Source organism: Scaptodrosophila lebanonensis, unplaced genomic scaffold (assembly GCF_003285725.1).
Source record: "Scaptodrosophila lebanonensis strain 11010-0011.00,11010-0021.00 unplaced genomic scaffold, SlebRS2 tig00000080-arrow-pilon, whole genome shotgun sequence".
In the NCBI taxonomy this organism is placed as follows: domain Eukaryota; kingdom Metazoa; phylum Arthropoda; class Insecta; order Diptera; family Drosophilidae; genus Scaptodrosophila; species Scaptodrosophila lebanonensis.
Genome location: NW_022060561.1, coordinates 417,325 through 437,514, shown reverse-complemented (window position 1 = coordinate 437,514; position 20,190 = coordinate 417,325). Strand labels below are relative to the sequence as shown.

General features: G+C 34.6%; 1 protein-coding gene across 1 annotated transcript in view; it reads left to right on the top strand.

Moving 5' to 3' along the window:
- Positions 1–20,190, top strand: part of LOC115626020 (laminin subunit alpha-1) — a 130,250-nt gene that overhangs the window by 96,729 nt on the left and 13,331 nt on the right. The gene's annotated exons all lie outside the window — the stretch shown is intronic.

Below are 20,190 nucleotides of genomic sequence, written 5' to 3'. Positions count from 1 at the left end.
AAGTTGAAGCTAGCTTTACAACATTCTAATTTTTATACAAATTCTGAATATGTAGTTAGCTTAGTAATATGCTTAGGTTTTCCCTTTTTGATTTGATTCTCTTTAATAAATACTCCATACTCGTTATGAAGAACTCATTCAAGTTGAAGTTAGCTTTACAACATTCTAATTATTATACAAATTCTGAAAAGTTAGCTTCAACATTCTAGGCTGAGAGTAGTTTTTATACAATTTCAGAAAAGTTAGCTAAGAAATATGCTTCGGTTTTTGATATAATTGTCTTACTAAGTTCTTTTTCCAAATCATTGGTCACTTGGTTTTTAATTTATTTTAAAAAGTTCTTCAAGCGAAAATGTAGAGATTAATATTTAAATTTTCAAAGCAATATGCCGGCTTTTAGAAAATATTCAAAATGTTTGTTTTTCTAAAATTTATTCAGAAAAGTTAGCTTACAAATATGTTTACGCTTTGGGTTTCTCGAATTTAAACTTCTTTCTAAGTTTTTCTCCCAAATATGATTTAGAAAAAAAAAGAAGTTATTTAAGCAAAAATGTAGTTATTTTCTCAGCAACACGCTTTTTAGAAAACATTAAAAACAATTATTTTTCTTAAATATAATACTAATTAGTGCATTTCATAAAAGTTCGCTTTGCTTTGGGTTTCTTGATTTGATTTTCTCACTAAGTTTTTTTGCCCATTCATTTATTTCTTTAAAAAAAAGTTGTTTAACAAAAATGTAGATATTTAAATTCCAAAGCAATTTTTACAAAACATTAAATACTAATTATTTTTCTAAAATGTTTTCTATTTATTACACTTCAGAAAAGTTGGCTTACAAATATGTTTAGGGTTAGGGTTTCTTGATTAATTTTCTATCAAGTTCCTCACCTGCTTTTTAATTTACCCAAAAAATAAAGAAGTTATTTAAGCAAAACAGTCGAGATTAATATTTACAACTTTTTAAAGAAAACATTAAAAATAATTATTTTTCTAAACTGTGCTCTATTTTTTACATTCTCATCACTTTTTATATGCACACAACATTTAAATGGTCAACTAATTAATTAATCAACTGTGCTTCGTTCTAACTTCTGGAGCGCAACCTGTCCACGATTTATAAAACTTATCTCACAGCCCGTAAATTCATCAGATTGCTGGCAAATATTTGCACAGCACTCATCGCAAATTACGCAGTCAGTTCGCCTTTCATGTCATTTAATTATCGCCACAGGTCTGCTTTCATCTTTAATTCAAGCAATGCAAAGCACAGGTGTTAATTACACTAGTACACATCGCATTCCCCTCTCATTTATGGCATTTAAGGCATTTAATGTGTTGACGCGCTTAAATGGACGCCACATCACGCCAAGCTCCCTGTCGATGGCGCTTCGACTGTAATTACCCCCCGCGGCTCATCACTGATTGCATTGCAAAGAAAGCCTGGCTAATTGGTTGCAATTGGCTCGTAACTGCTGAATTGCAAACAACTAAGGTGATTGGCAAGCAGTCGCTAGGAAAGCCAAGTCGCATAAACAAATTGGGGATTCCTTCGATTGCAATAAGTTGGGAGTCCTTTTTGTTTTTTGAGAAAAAGTCTAGGACCTATTGGCTTTTGTTTGCATGCAGATGCAAATATTCATATTTAAATATCTATAAAGAACCCTAGGTTTAACAATATCATTAATAAATAATAATCAGCTAGAACAGCAAACAAAATTGTATGCGTATGCGTCTGTATAATTTATTTTTTAGAAATCTCCAACTCTTTTTCAAGAAAATACAAATACTTAGTTCTAGGCTAAAAGATGCCTTGACTTAAAATGTACATCACGATATAAATCGCTTAAGAAATTAATAGCACTGCCAGAAATATCTGTGTTGTAGAGATTGCTTTATCATTGCAATTATTTTACTTGCAAATTATGAGCCTGGGAACGTTCAAAACGTTGAAGCCAAGTAATTTGTAATTTTTTTCTTAAATCTGTAAGTCAAAGTGCAAAATTTATGCTTATCTAACACCCCCAAAAATGTTGTAACCACATAAATAAATAATTCCCAAAGCGGGCATTAGCATTAGGCACGCCATATGAGCAATAAACCGGCTTTTCAAACACAAATATTGACATTTCCAACTCCACTCTACCGATACGCCGGGCAACAACAACACCAACAACTCACCTACATGAAGTTTCCGAGACGCAGCCAGCACTTGAGCGACACATTTATGTATACGAGTGCTCGTATATGCGACATGTTCCATATAGCCAGCGACTTTAATTACAATGAAACGTGCCACAAAAACAAACAATGTGCGCTAATTGCATATAAAGCCCACCAAACAAAACAACAACACAACAAAACATAAACAGGAAAGCACAAAAGAAAAGATCTCCAAATGCTTTACTACTGTAACAAGTTTCAAAAATTTAAGCGCGCAAATGGACAAGCAAGCAAACAAAACAATAAACAAATAAGCAAACAAACAAATGAGCGAATGAATGAATGACAAATGCAAGTGTCACAGTTTGAAAGTTGACACTAAGCCGCAGTGGCTTGCAAACTGTATACTGATTTGGTGACTTAACAAATGGGATTTTTCGAATTTTGTTGATTTGATTTCTTATTGAAATGTGGAACACTGTTTAATTGAGAAATGAACGAGCAGATTAAGCAGCAGTAATTTATCAGAGTTTGACAGTTTGAGCAGCATTGTACAGATTTTGTGACTTAACAAATGGGATTTAGAGAACTTTGTTGTTTCGATTTCTTATTGAAATGTGGAACACTATTTAATTGAGAAGTGAAGAAGCAGTAATTTGTTTGAGTCTGACAGTTTGAGAAGCATTGTAGTGATTTCGTGATGTATTGTATGTATTGTATGGTATTTGAGAACTTTGTTAATTTCATTTCTTGCTGAAATGTGGAACACTATTTAATTGAGAAGTGAAGAAGCAGATTTTCAGCAGTAATTTGTCAGAGCCTGACAATTTGTGGAAGCATTGTACTGATTTGGTGACAACAAATGGGACTTTAAGAACTTTGTTGATTTGATTTCTTGTTGAATTGCGGGACACTGTTTAGTTGACAAATGAACAAGCAGATTAAGCAGTAATTTGTGAGTCTGACAGTTGGAGAAGAATTGTGAAATATGTAATATGCAATAACAATCAATAGTTCAATGTCTAGTAAAGCTCAATTCTGTAAAGCAATTTCAAGCACATACTATACTTAGCTTCATTTTTGTTTGCATATTAATAACAATTTATTTATGCGCCCTATGTTGGGCGCCCCGTCAATGAATCAATAGTTTTTTTTTGGAATGCAGGCACTACACGCTATTACTTTGTTATGTGAAATTTGCAGGCTTACGCAACAGTTTTGTAATGCTCCTCCCGCTGGGCGCACTTAACAGCTTGTTAGGCAATGCATGTCAAACCTTTGCCTATTTTTTGGCTGGCATTTTTTTTTGCAAAAGTGCCCAACAGCACAATACCACACATGAAAATGTCGTGAAAATGTGGCCCCCCATTGGGCGCCACTTTACACCATCAAGCAATTGGCTCAATTGCGCCCACAGCGTCCAGCTTTGTGGCCTAATGCCACTTTCGTGCTCGTTTGCGGCCATGTCCGCCGCACTCTGTCTACAGCCGAAAATGCTAATTGAGCAGCCGCCGCTGCAAAGAGCGGGCGCCAAGCATCGAACACCCAAACAATCTATCACAATCACCAGAAACAACAACAACAAGCACAAGAAACTGCACCCGCTAGTTCGACACTTGCAAATTTTCGAAATTTTCTGCATTTCAATGTATGTGTAATTTGATTTGCTTGCAAATTTGTTGAGTGATTCGATTACATAAGCAGAAAAAACAAATAATAAAAAAAAACCATATGCGTACGAGCACAAAATTGTCAATACAACATAATTTTTCAATTCGTTTAGCACTATTTTCTGACCGACTTTATTTTTGGTAGCAATTTTTATTTTTATATCTCTGCTTTTCATCCATTTAGCCACTGTCAACATGTTGGCCAGCATCTTGAGTAACAGACAGCCGCCAGACCAGTTGCCTTTTTTTCTCACCCATTTAAATTGTCACAATTTTCAATCAAAATATTTTGTAAACAGCGTCATTTACATTTATGGTGCTGGTGCTTTACACTGATAAGAATAGTGAGGTGATCAAAATTGATGACAGATATTCATTTTAAAATTATCTACAAGCGCTGTTTGTTAATGAGCTTAGATGTACTTTGATTTAACTATCAGCTCGAGTTGGATTTCAATAACAAGCATCAATAAAGTTTTCCTTCACACTTTGTTCATTTAGCTTACAGATTGGAAGCTAGAATTGCTACAAGTTTTACAACATTTTGACTTCCAAATCCCAGGATATTAACAAAAGTTGGATAAGTTTTTCGCAATCTTCTCAAAGACTAACTAATCACAATTAGTTACATAAAAGGATAAAAAGGCAGGTTAAACATTTAATTTAAATTTAAATGAATATTGAAACACTCCATTACTTTCTTTCTTAGCTTGATAAATTTTAATACACTACCATATTCTTTATTTGAGCGGAGAAAACCAGACTTAACAAAGAATAGTTACACCAGAATATAAAGTTGCAATAAAGGCTAACAAGCTTAGGGAAGTCTTCTTAGGGTAGCACTTCCCTCATTTTTGCCTATTTTTCCAGCAAGTTTTTAGCCTAGGGCCTGGTCAACCTATTTTGTCAACACTTTTGAGGTGCCGAATGGAAAGAAAGTACAGTTTCGTCTCATTGACTACACCCAGTCTTCATTTCCATTTCCTTTGTTTATTTAGTATTTGTAACGAAACACAAAGAACTTAGAACAGAAAAACTAACATTGCCAAAGTACTCACTTATTTGTCCCTATCTTCGTCGACTTTTGAAGCTACCACATGTTGTAGGCCCAGCTATCTGCTGCTTCATCTGCCATCAAGAGTTGCCGTTTCATTTAAATTGCCGCTTCGTTGTTTACGCATCATCAACAGCAACAACTAAAACAACAACCATAGCGTCGACTACTGAATCATTTGAAGTGCGCAGATCAAAGTGATGAGGGCGCCAACTAGCTGTTGTTGTTGTTGTTTGCAACATATATCATAGATTTGCACATTTCCCAAGACAGTTTTATTCCTTCCATTGCCTTTGTCTGACCTCGCATAACCCGGCACGCGTTGAACAGTGTGAAGTCTTTTAAAATACATTTATGATGTACTCGTAGAATAAACAATTCAAAGTTTCTCAATCAACATACAATTTCCCGTAATTTAACGATATAGCAACTTTTTCCCAGAAGCAATTTAGGAAGCACGGCATCCCGGTTCCCATACTTTAAATAGTCCAAATGATAGTCTATATTATAGTCTAGATGATAGTCATCATATAGATGAGTGATACAATTTCCTAAAATGTTTAGTAACTTGGCAGAATAAAAATAAGATTAAAATTTATAAAGAATTGTCTTTGAAACATTTTCTGTAGAGCTTTAACAAATAGGGTTGAATTGGAATTATGTAGAAAGGTATTATTTGCAAGACAGATCATTCAAAAGAATTATACATAGAAGAATATAATGAAATAAAAACGAGCTAAGACACCACGTCTTCATCATGATTATGTGTCTAATCTATAATTAGCAACCATTATTACATATTTTAAATCCGGTACAACAATATTCTAAATATAAACTTGGGATAATAAAAAACATAGCTTCATACCAAAACTAGCTCTCAAAATCTCATACTTTCTAAGGTTTCACCCTCTGAAAGGTGTAGTGATTGAAGCAGCCAGACATCCCGATTCGGATTTGTCACGTCATCTATATAATTGCCTATACAATTTGTGTAACAAATCTATAAAAAGAGAAAAAGAGAGGTAGATAAATGGGATAATTATTATTAAAAAATATTAAAAGAAAGCAAAGAAGAAACTTGTTTAAAAAAATACGTAGAGAGGTAAAGAGACATATTATTGTCTAAAACTCGTAGAGCAAAAGAAAGAAGGGTAGAAAAATGCATTTAAAAAACCAATACATAGATACAAACGATACATAGAAAGGAAATCAATTTAGAACAAAAATAATACAAGAGTGTAAAGAAACAAAGAAGAATTTAAAAGTGCTAACAAAGATGAAGCGATAGATAAAGCCCTTAAAAAATTAAAGATAGTTAAATGAAAAGTTTAAAAGTATGAGTAGTTAGTAACCCCCATTAAGCCTTTATAAGATGCTACCATATTTCATTCCTCCAGTTAAATTGTAAAATATTTGTACTGTGCGTTTCCTGTTGAGCTGCAAATGGGACCTCAGCTTAAAATTGCCGAAATACTCGTAAATATAAAATCGTGACTTTGTAGTTGACTTCAAAATAAAACTGCTTTCAACTTGTAGCCCAGGTCATGCTTTTGTTGCTTTTGAAGCTTTTGTTGTTGCTTCGTTGACATTGTTGCACATTCTCCTATGGCTTCCCTATTGACATTGTTGCACATTTTGTTACATTCGAGCAGGCGACGTGTTCGCTTTGAACCTTGACACCGGCTCATAAATAAATGCAATTCGAAGCATTTCTGTTTTTGTTATTGCTTTTCCAGCTCCAGCTCCAGCCCCAGCTCCAACTCCATCCAGCGCCAACTTGCAGCAATTAAAAAGTGAAATCTACATATGGCATTTGATTTTCTCAACTGATTAACCTCGTTTCCAATAAAAAACAGAAACCACAAACAGTCTGCACGTGGTTTGGAAAAAAAAAATGAAGAAAAAGAAAAGAAACAACGAATGTTGTTACGGTCTCATGTTTCCGGTCGGCTTTTAGCCTCTTTTGTTTTGCCTACTCAGATTCGTCTGCGCGCATTTAATTGGAAATTGATTTATTAATGAAACTAGTTGGAAACCTCTTTATAATACCCTTCCTCTAATTTGACATTTATGTGTAACTTTATACCTTCTTTTTACGGCACATTCGACCGCATCAAGCCAAAGGCCAGGCCCAAATGTAAATTGCTACTTGTACTCTTGTATTCGTACTCTGTTTTTATATCTTAGATTTTTCCCGAACACTTTTGCGATATCAGCCCAGCAGCGGCAAAAGCCGCCTGCTTGTCACAACAACCGCAGCAACACCTTAAAAAATGTTGCTTGTAAACATTTTCGGTTATTTTCCCGGCAGCCAGACAGCCAGCTCGACAGCCTGCCAACCAACCAGCCAGCCAGCCAGTCAGGCAGCCATGATCACATTTTGATATTTCGATCGGTGCGCGCAAAAAATATTTACGATGTCGTTACCGCAGCCACCGTTGCCTTTGCTCATTGCAAAATTAATGCTTAATTTAAGCGTCAGAAAAATAATGTTGCGGAGTGGCTTACAGCCCAAGAAAACGGGTTCTACTCATAATCAGATTTAATGAAAATTGAATAATAAATATTATCAGCGGCAAAATTGTTTAAAATACCGGGCTACAACGGGTTAATACAATATTATCATACCTATACCTATTCAGAAGCTGCTAAAATGTTGCAAAAGCCTTGCTATTAATGGGCTATTATTATGACGAAGTGCTAGATATATGAACAAAGATATTAAGTTCTTATTTTCTGTAATCCCTGAGTCACGAGCTTTTCAGCTGCAAAAATTGGTAGCAGTGCTTGTGAACTGAAATGAACAAAGATCGGTTATATACTTAAATATAGCCAAAACAAACCTAAGTCAATTAAGTTCTTGCTGATCTTATGGACTTGCTTTGACGAAACATTTCACAATATTCTGCCCAGCAATAAAAACCTAACTCACAAAAAAATAGTTGATTGAAAAATGAAACATGAAATTTCAAACTGATTACCTTCCCCAAATTATTTATAAATGACATTAAAACATACAATGCTTAAAAGTATAAAGAAGAGTTACATTTACTTGCTTTTTAGCCATACTTTCAAACAGCCCCAAACAAATCTAACTAACCTCATTCTATTATTCAAATGCAACCATTTTCTAACTAGAACTTCAAAAAAATATACTTACTACTTTCCAAAGAGAATCCCCTTTACTTTCTGCCTTAAACAAACTATGGATCGCGAACAATGCAACAAAACCACAAGCTTAAAATCTGACACATTGTAGTGAAAATATCTATGATTAAAGGACATTCGATTTCGATCGGAATTATAGGAAAACTACAGCGAAATCGTTAAACGAGCAAAATCTCATATGCTCTGAAATTCAAAACATAATGAAGTTCAAGTTGTCTGTTCGATTTATAGCTATGCTCTGCTATCTGAACGTACTAAGCCGAACAATTCGTCTGATTTTTATAAGAAAACATTTATACAAGTATTGTTGGCTGAAATTCAATTCAAAAATATTAAGTTTAAGTTAAGCTACATTTTATAAAGAACAGTTTCGTTTTTGTTAATTATAATAATAAGAATGGGCGCGTTTAGCAGGTCGTAGCGATTTGCAATTTGTGATCGATCATTACTGATTTCAGCTGCTGACCGCTGTCATTTATGATTCGGATAAGTAAAAATGTCAATCGAAATTACAAAACAAAAATCGGGAAAATACAAGTAGTATGATAGTAGTATTTTGAATTTTATTTTGACACTACATAGTCCGAATTTTGACGAGACCTTTGCGGAAATATATAAAATGGCAAAATGCACCCCAGCAAGCTGTGACTTTTTGGCCAAAACAGTCATCACAAGCGGTCGGCAGTGGCAAATCAACAATCGATAATCAAAAATCACAAATCGCAAATCGCAAATCGCTACGACCTGCTGAACGCGCCCAATGCTAAAATGTTGTACCCTTCTTTCCAATAGCTATTCCTTAAGCTTTTCAACACCTTTCGACTTTCTAGCCATTAACGCCCAAAAACATTCGCCTAATTAAGCAACTCAAATTAAAACCAAAGATTTTCTTTGGTCTACACCCAGCGGCAACACCCACCAAGCCCATGGCCTATGGCCCATGGCCCATGTGTGTGTACTTTCGCGCCGATCGAAAACTTTTTGGGCTGCACTCGAACTCGTAAGCATTTCCTGTCACTTAGCCTGCCTATCAGTCTACCGGTCTACCGGTCGGCAGGCCGGCCCAACGCACTTGGCTGGGTGTGTTTCGTTTCCACGACTCTACGAGTATGTGGATCTAAATGCAAAGGCGCTTGTGTTTATGATACAACATGAACGGCTCCCTAAGTGTTTGTCTATGGATCTATGAGGCAGCTTGCCTGATTCTCCGCCTGCCTCTCTGTCTCTCTGTCGGTCTGTCTGTCTGTCTGCCTCTCAGCCTCCAAGCACACAGACACTCACAAGAGATACAAGTCCGGACATATAAAGTGACGTGTGTGTCAGTCGCGGTCACAAATGTGGGTGTGTGTGTATTATATGTGTCTGCCCACATCAACATGAACAACAACAAGAACCACAACCATATCAGTAAAGGCCAACATGACATATGTTGTCAAAATATAAAAAAGTAAAAAACACAACACTTTCAATTTCAGTTTCAGTTTTACCCGCAAAAATAGTCGATCAAACTTTAAATAAAACTATTCGAAGACTTATCTATAGAAAAATAGAAAATATAACAATCAGATGGAGGAATTTTTTATAAAAGACATAACTTTTATAGAAACTGAAAATGAAACCATAAAGCAAAAATAAAATCAATTCTAAGTTTCGATTAATGTTGAAACTATTAATAAATTTATAAATTACTGGAAGAAATTAGCCTTTGAAGCTGAAATAACACAAAAAAACGGAAAAAATAAACCATAAAGTAAAAATAAAATGAAATATAAGTTTCGATTAATTTTGAGACTATCAATAAATATATAAATTACTGGAAGAAATTTAGATTTGATTTAATTGTAGATTTTATTATAATAGCCTTTGAAGCTTTGAAAAACACAGGCAGATTTATAATTATAAAAAGAAAAATAAGCTCAAGTGCTGATTTAGATATACTTAGTTTTTAGAATGCCCTTTTCCCCTTTTTGGCAAGTAATACCATATGTGTGAAAGTCAAGTCAATGCATTTTATTGCATACAAGTAGTTTTCCGTTCTGACATCATTACCTTCTTTAGTCACAGAAATCCAGTATAAATCGATCTTATATGAATAGTGATTGTAATTTTTTAAGAATATCGCTCGTTTTTAGCTGCGTTTTTATGATTTTAATTGCTTTTTACTTTCGATAGATCAGTATCTTACATGGTAGTTTATAATTCCTGAACTGCAGAAGCTTTAACTTATTCTTTTGGCTCTTCACTCACAATAGAAAACCATTTTAGAATGCGTTAGAACCCTTACTTTAGTTTGTATTACAATTTCTTCAAAGCTTTCTAAAATGCTTCCTTCCTATTCCTTCTATATATATTTTATAAATTGTATATATCGAAATATATATAATGTTTCACTTAAATATGATTCTTAAAATTTCAATTTAAAATTTTTAAACAATAAATTGTTGATATGCGTGCCCGATCCCTTAATTGCCTTCTATTTTAATTAGATTTCAGTTAGATTTTAATTAACTTTGGAAACTGAACAAAAAAAGGCTGATATTATCAACATCTTACGAAATTTACAAGCGACATGCGACTATCAAATACTTAAACGATAAGCAACAAAAAAAAAATTGGCCAAAAAAAAACAGTAGACTCGACAATGCCCCAAAGTGTTTTGTTAAATGGTTTTTCGTTCGGCCTGCCAGGCGCAAGCGTGTGGTGGGAAATTTTTCTGTGCTCTCTAAATTGAATCGCATCGGATTGGGACGGCGTCGGAGTCGGAGTCGGCGTCGGTGGCTATAACGGCATCAGTTGCCCATTGGCCGCCAGCTGCTGGATTTTCCTGATAGCGTGCATAATTTGTGGTCTGTGTGTCTAGTCCGAGTTTGCGTCTGGCCTGTAGTTGAGTTTTTCTGCCTTTTATTTTTCGGCAAATAGTTTCGTTAATTGAAATAAAATTCAATTTGACGTTTTTATAGCATGTGGAGATAGTTTGGCTAAATACGTGAAAGAAGTTGCCGTTGAAGTCCAAGTTTCTATGTTTGTGTGTGTGAGAGAGTGTATCTGAAGTGTGAAAGTTGTTTGGCGCGAAAGATGCAACCAGATTTTATGGGATCGAGCAAATTAAGCAACATTGATGCGGCTGTTTTCGATGCCATATGCAAATAAATTTGGAAATTATTTCAAGTTGCCGTTAGTGTCACAATAATCTAAAGTTTATTGTGAAATATATACAACTATAGAAGTCAAGGGCAAATAAAAAGAGAATTTAAAATGCTAAATACGGATTATCAGTGAACGGGAAAGCCAAGACTTTGAATTTGTGACACTTTCAAACCACTTTTTGAACTATGGACGTTATCTATCTGATCACCATTGTGGTAGAGACAGAGAAGGTTCATGTCTATATTCTGTTTGACACTGAACTGACACTTCTTAGCATTAAAAAAACGTTTCCTTCCGCTGCAGTATATTTTACATCTTTGGTAGTGCAATTTTTAAGATTTTAATACCATCTACGGGAGAATTATTTAACAGTTAATCTTATTCCCTCCAACATTATTTGGCTTATCTTTACCCTAGCTTTTTTCGATCTATTGTTTGTTAATATCGCTAGTGCCTTCGTCTCTTGATCTTTTTCTCTTACAGGCAGGCTGCTTCTGGGTTGGTAGTTAGCAGCGTTTAAAAATTCCAATTCCTATTACACATGGATATTTTAAACAAAAACATAACTACCTAACAAAACTTAATGGAAATTTTCTGTTCTTAAGCAGCATAACATTTAAATTTTCTGCAATCGAATCGAAAGAAAAAGAACTTCTAATAAGTCTGTAAACAAAGCAATACATTAAATGGGAAAATAGGCTACAAATATATAAAATACATAAACAACACTTTAAATATTTTCGTCGTCGCTTTCCAAAATTTCAAAACAAGTGCTTTTGTGCAAAAAGTTTTACAGTTTTAAATTTTTAGTAATTTAACTCTTATCTGGCAAACAAACTCCACACGAACTCAAACATATAGTATATTTTTATATCTGTGTATACTTTTATACTGTGTAATCTTTCGGGCAATCGGTAAAATTTCCAAAAGCGAACATTAGTGCTGATATCTATATCTGAACGTTGCACGTAGACAACATTAAAAAGCGCAGATAGCATTTAAAACACTTAAATACGCCGACACTATTTTTGGCATAGCGCAAAAAATAAACCTAAATAAAAACCTCTTCAAATGATGTGCCGAAAAGCATTAGAATCGTGAAATAATGTGCATAAATTTTCAGCGCAAATTGCGACGCGTTTTCACGCACAAAACTGTCAACAGTTTGAACGCCAACGCATTCGAAAATCAACAAATAAAAATTAGAATTGGAAAAATGTTGTGTCTGCCAATGGGGCGCGCCTGCATTTTCGTGTATGTACGAGCATGTTTGTATGTATGTGTGTGTGAATGTGACATTTACAAAATGTTTTTCATATTTTTGCGCAAACATTTCGGTTGGCAATCTATTTTGTAATTTATGTTTCCTGTGTGACTGCAAAATATTTTTGCATGAAATATGCTTTCAACTATTTTAAAAACTCATTATTCAATGACATTTTGTTTTCTAGCCCCCAGATTAAGGCTTTGCATTTAAATGCAAATTAATGTGTCATTTATTAACCGCAGCCAAATCAATCATTGCCAACGGCACAGTTTGACAGCCACTGCAGTGGCGCATTAAAGGTTAATTTGAATTGGTTCTAGTTGAAAACTTATCAAATATTCGCGGTCCATTTTTATGATTATTTATTTATTTCTCTTACACGATTTCCGACCAATCATATTCTTTATGGCGGCAGTCAGGCTTACCACTCACTGCGGAGTGCGGTCTATGAATTGGAGCTCGTATTACATGCCTTGCTTGCTTAGCTGCCTGCTGCTCATAAACAAATTTGCATACGATTGTTTATGGCACGGGTTTTTGTCTTTTATGAGCACTACCTGCCACTTGTCTTTTGGCAAGGCCTCACGACCAGAAGTGCGACAGCGTGCGGCGCTTATCCCCCATGTCTTAAATGCCAGGCCATAAAGACGACGCGACTGCAATTTTCAACGTTTTGTTGCCAGTCCAAAAATATAGCGCGAAAATGGAAAATGGAAAAATGCAGTTCATAATTTTGTGCCAAGTGACGCGTCGCGTTGTCTGCCGCTTTGAAATTTGTTCACATAAACTATCTTGCCAAGCAAATTTTTCAGACAAGTAGCTTAGCGGCTTAGTTGGATTATGAATGAGTTGCTTGGCTACCAAAATAAATGTCTGCCAAGAAAAATATTAAGTAAATTCTAGACGCTTGCGTGTTTGAAAACCAAATTCTTCAATGCTTTAAATACAAATATTGCGAATATACTTTGTAAAATATATAAACTGAACAAGATTTTAAATAATATACGAATAATATAAATATGAACAATATTTAAAATAATTGGAGAACATTTTTAAATGTTTCAATTTTTAAATAGTTTCGTTCATATTGGAATTAAACGCTTACCGCCACTCCACCTTCACAATTAAATCGTTTCCCTAGCGAGAGTTACTAAAATAATAATTAAAACACGTTATAAAATTGCTAAATCTATATATTTATAAGTAGTTTTCAATTTTTCTATTTATTTCAATAAAGTTTAGAGGTGAACGATACATTTGAAACCACTAGAGACAGAGTCCGAGTAAAATTTGATCCACAATTGGGGAAAACATCAATCAAACATTTCAATTTATCCAAATTATTTCCTCTAATCTTGTAGCGAAAGGTATTCTTTCAAATTTTTGACAAATTTAGAAAAGTTAAATTGCTCATTTTTGGTATTTAATATCGAGCTTTTGGATTTACACAGCTCTGCAAAATCATTATTTTTATATAAGAAAGTAAGGAGCTAAATTCTCATGCCCGAGAAAGTACCAGGGCTAGTGAATGGGAGCAATATAATTGCCTAAGTGCGTATAAATCCTCTCGAATACACACCATACCATTACAATAGTTCTGCGCCATCAATCAATACTCACTTGTACCCATCATTATACCTAGAAGCAGCTATAGAATCAGAGCTGCCAATCAATCAATAGACAATGCGCCATCTAGAAAGCGCAATTTTACTTCTTTCTATGTATTTGCTTTGGGCTGTCAAAGACTACACGGCATATACATAATGGAATAGGCAAACAAATGCCAATAGTTTTCAACACGCTGCCACTTATCGAAAACTGTGTAATAAATTAACAATTAAACAATAATAACAATAATTCGAACAACCTATGTACTGTACGCGACTCCGAAACTGGCAGTTTAATTGAAGTCTGCAATTGACAGTTGGCAGACATTGTGCCTGCGAATGCAGAGAGCTTTAATTTGGAGCACGCGTTGTTGTTAGAGTGCAACTTTTTATTACCACATGACAAAATATTGATTTAATGATTTATCTGTTAACCGCCAGCGGACAACGGTGCGTATGCGCAATGCGATTGCCCCAACATACAAGCCATACCGACAATCAGACAAGCAATTACATATCATAAATCACAAATCAACGAAATCAAAAGTTAAGGAAAAAAAAACGAGTATATGCTGATCACCAAAGCTCACATACTCTTTATAGCCTTCATTACATCCTAAAGCTGTCATTTAAGCATTTTAGTGATTTTTTTATATGTGAACTACGTTTCTGTTTGGGAATATTGTTGTCATCAACTATAATGGTGGGTTTAATTTTGTTAGACTCTTTCGATTAGACTTTCTTAATTTTTACTTTCTGATACCGGTATATATTTATAAATACTTTCTTATGTACTTATGTATGGAATAAAATATTAAAACAACAAACAAGCAAGGATAAGAATAACAATAATAAGTCGCTCACACGCAATATGTGGATTTGGAAAATTATGCAATACTTTTTTCTGATAACTTATGAAACAACGTGTTGACAATTTAATGTATATAAATAGTATTTAAAAAAAATTAAATTATTGATAAATGAAATTATCTTTATTTAATTTCTCTCTTTATTTATCATTTCATTTCAACATGTTGAAGATTAAATTGAAAAAAATAAAGCCTTAATATATAACTCTACTTACATATGAATGTAAACATCTGAACACATTTTAAGTATTTAAAGAGCACACCTGAATTCTTCTTGCATTTCCGACAGTAAATTCTTTTAAAGTTGTTCTTACATTTGAAAAGGGAATACCGGCAACAACGAGAGCCATAATCAAACTTCTTTAGCGCGAGAGACAAATTTTTCATTTTCAGACCTAACAGCTCCTGTATTCGAAGGTTATGGCCCTGCGTTCTTACAGACGGGCAGAGGGACATATTTTAAAAAGTCTCTTTTTGTCAATATGATAACTATATAGAAGATCTATACATGATCTTGTTTTTTTTTTTGAAATCTTCCAACAGTCTAAAAAGTTTGGCCTGCAAGCCAGTTGTCTGTCTGGTAAGAAAAGTGTTGGGATATTGGAACTAAAATTCATTTAACACTGAAATACTGAATTGTCATTTTTCCATATAAAAAGTGAACAATTATTCTTTCTTTATTATCAAAATCTTGTCAAACATACACCAACTAAGAAAATTACATTCTTCTTCAAAAATTTAAACATCTGTAAACTTGTAATCCAGTGCTCTTCTATTGCTTTAAATATTATTTCAAAGACACTTAATACTATATAACATTTTTCATTTTCGTATGGTAAACTTGTTGTAAAATAAATTTTAAGCCCAATAAAAAATATTAAATAATTCAATGAAAAAGATAAAAACACTTTCAATCGAAATATATAAACTTATAACGAAATCGAGGTAAAGTTGAAAAAGATATAAGCTAATTTAACATAAAATAATAAATTAAATACATCACAAATACATCACAATAATAAGGTGCTTATACACAATTAATAGGCATCTCCATCTTCAATAACTGAATAACCGAATCCTCTGTAAATCAATGCGAAATGCCTCTGTTATAGAGTATTAGGGAATCCGCACAGAGCTACTGCAGCTTACTTGTTCACGAGTAATCAACGAACAATTAAGTCTCAGTACGAAACTTGCAAGAACACGCTGGGCTGCCGGCTAAAGATTTATGTGCGAGTTGACATTTGAAATGTCAAAGTGATGCCTAGAAGTGGAGCTGACAAATGCAGGTTCAACGTTTTGGTTACGGTTCTTGTTGTTGGCACTCGTTAGCCAAATGTAATGTAATGTTCGCCAGTGCCTGGAAGATTGCGAACGCCCACTGCTGACCCAGATTTGGTGGCCAGGGATCGGCGACCACCCGGCTGCATTTGTCTTAACAGCATCACGTAGCCAGCGCTCCAAATTTCGTAGTTAATTAACCCGTTTGCATAAATTTTGAACCAGCCAGCAAAACTTGGCTCAGCCGACCAACAACAACAACAACAACAAAGCAGCAACTGCAACAAGAACAACTAGTTGTGGCCATTGCATTATTTATGCTTTCTTTGATCGAAAGGCACGGGCTACGTCATAATACTCTTGTATACGTAGGATCCCAGCTCGCCAGGCCCAAAGACTCGATTGTTTGCGCGTGCGCCATAAATTAATCGAATCGGTTAACTTGGCCAACGTGCCAGGAAATTGTGTTTGACTTTGTGGCATGTTATGCGCTGTGGCGGCATCGCAAAATAATAGAAGTAAAAAAATTAATTATAGCATTTTGTTTGTTATAATAAATGGGATTTAGTGTGGATTTGCGGCGCCTGATAACTGACGGCGTTTTGGCCAACAAAGCTCGCTAAGTGTTACAGACTGGCCATTTTTTTTACTTAATTGTTTTTGCGTTGGTTGACTTAATCGAATTTGTGGAGGTGAAAATCGATTTACAACTGAGCTGTGATCGGAAGTGTTGATGCTTGTAAAGCGTTGTGTTGTGGGCAGCACAGTTTGAGAGTCACAGCGATTTAATGAACTTTGCTCAGCTTAATAGCAAAGCGTGTAAATTGTGCAACAAATTTAAATAAATGTCGATATTATCAAATTGTAAGTGAGAAAAACTTCTTTTGTAACCATTCGTATGATTAATTGTAAACGATAAAGGCATTGCAAGTAAGCAAATGGCAGAGGGCTTCGTTCTTCTTGGATATATTTTAAATATTTCAAAAAATACTGTTGGATTGCTTTAATTGAAAGTGTGTTTTCTGTTTAAGAAATTTTAACCTTCTTCAACGAAGATCTCCGCCCACAGACTACAAATTAAAATTATTTAATGTAAAGGAGTCCGACTCTGAAATAAACTATCTGCCACAGCTCGAATCCTAGTTATAGTTATTGTTTTATGATCTGCGTTAACAATCTGGAATTCAAATATAGCCATAACACCCCCAAACTTGTTTCGCACTCTGAAAGTCTGCACGCAACATTTCAACATTTCAAGTCAGTCAAAACTGCTTAGAGCCATTGCTCAATTTTACGCACATTTAAGCAAAGTACTATATTTGTGTGCACTTTAAAGAACAGTTAGTTAAGCGAACGGAAGTGCACTTAGGCGGCCCACAGTGATGCCCACACGCAAATTAAAGACCATGTCCAAATACAGAAACAGACAAACAAAACGCAAGGCAATTGGAAGTTGGAAGCAGCGGTGGACGAAGCAGCACCAGCCGCAAAACAGAAAACAAAACGCGCTCATTAATAAAAATCAAACAAAGAAAATTGTCAATAAAAATGCAAAAATGCCCACGCAAAATGCTGTTTTCCGGCTGTCTAGGCCAGCCAAGAAGCACACATGGTCCTACAAACACTAGTCCACAAAATTGTGGAAATGCCAAGTTGTTTCAAATAAGAATAGATGGCAAGAGTCGAGCGGATCCTACTCTCCCACAAAAAAAAAATAAAAAAAAATTTTAAAAATAATTAAACTAAAAACATTTAAAATTTAATATATCACATGAACAGTTTAAATACCATAAATTTATTTATTTATTTGGCAAAGTCGAACTCGTCCTTTCTTATTATAATTGTATCTGCCATATCTACTTCTTACCTTACAAATGCTTAAGAGAAATCGTACACTCTCTTGCTACTACCGATTGATCTAATTGCGCTCTCTTTGTCCTGCCGAACAATTTTGCAGCGTTCGCCACCAACCCTCCAACTTGTTCGTTCGTTGCAAATGTTAGAAACATTTATATTTGAAATTTGTTTTTATTTTTCTTATTTTTGTTCCCTTTTTATTTTCTGTTTTGTTATGGCCTCGTTTGGTCTGCTTGTTGTAGCATCCCCAACTGTAGCAATGTTGAAAAAACACCTAACCAACAGTTCTTGTTGAAATGTTTTACGCATGTATATGTATGTATGTTAATGCACGCATTTGTACTGCGAGCAATTTAAAATTACAAATAAAAAACCTGTGAATACTTACATTTACACACAATACATTTTAATATTAGCACACAGTCACTTAAAAAAAAAAAACCATATACACAACATAAATAACATAATTTTGATATTATAATATTTTGATATAATTGATATGTATTTATATGTTTGTGCATAGTTTTACTAATATTTCAAATATAAACAAAACTTTTTCTATTAGTTTTCGGCAAATACAATGACCACCGGCCACGACGCGCTTAACAAAGCCTTAACTGAGCCTTGCTCTGCTGTTGACAACAGAATGCTCTCTTCAAATAAGTGAATGTTAAGGCAAAGAATCAAAAATCATAACTGTAAATCAGCTCTCGCGCCTGTCATGCAAATAAAACCCGAAGCAGAGTTACATATTATTTAACACATATGTATGTACGTGTATTATGAATATTTTACAGAAAACTATGTGTATTTATTTGTTTGTACATAATGTTACTAACATTTTAAATATAAACTAAACGTTTTCAATTAGTTTTCGCGGCGCATTCAACAAGTTAAGGAACACTGAGCCTTGCTCTGCAGCTGCCAACAGAATGCTCTCTCTAAGAATGCAAAAGTAAAAGCAAAGAATAAAAAAACATAACTGTTAATTAGTTCTCGCGCCTGCCATGCATATGTACATATGTATGTATGGAAGGATTACAGCAAAGGGGATTGCATTTTATTTCATGCAAATTTTGTTGTGGATTCCTAAAACGAATTAATTGCTTATACTTAATTTTCTTAAATGGTTAACCTTATAATTCAAATTTATTACACGAATGGAATGGGAGAATGGAATGTAACCGTCATTTGCTGCTCTATTAAATATTAACTGCAAGCCTGAACAAAACTAAAGCATTAATCAAGAAAAATATAATTATTAACTTAAATTCATCTAAATATTTTCTGCAATTTTTTGATAAATCAAATATTCTAAAACTCCATCAAAAACGCGTCTAGCAGTCACACATTTAAAGAGTTAGCTTGCTGTCTTAAAATGATGTTGTCTAGTGTAGCTTGTAGGTGTTGCATTGGCCAAGTACAAGTACTTCATCGCACACTGTGCCACATGTAAGCATGACAAACACTATTTGGGATTTGGGTTGCAGTTGCATTCACACAATCGCACAATCCGCAGATTGTAGTTCTTAATGACATCATTTGCTGAGCGTTCGCGACGCTTGACGCTTCAATGGCGTCGGTTGATTGAACTTTTTATTGGTTTTGTCTGTAGACGCCTTTCTCCTAAGCAAACAACGACAACAACAACAACAGTAAGGAGGATGGCTGCGCCTGCGCCTTTGTCTCGTTCATTCATGAAAATGCAAATCGCAAGTCAAGTGCCTGGCTGCTTGACAGTTTCAGTCTCCGTCTGGCTCAAGGCTCTGTCGTTGCTTCCTCAACGCTGTCTAACTACAATCACCTTGTCGCGTGCTATGCTCATATTTTTGTTGTACACTTATTTTTATGCTCCCCTACTTCCTATGACGTAGTCAAGTCAAGTCCTTAGCCTTAGCTAGCCAGCTTGCAACACACAACATTTGCGAATGATAAATGATTTTTCAACACTGACATTGCCAGCGGATTGCTTTCATCAAATCCTAATTGGGTTTATATAGATGCTTAATATTTTTCAACTTTTAGCATACATATTTATTTGTCTATGTATAATTGCAGCAATATCTATACTTTATCTCTAAAGTTGGTAAATAGTTCCAACAACTTTCAT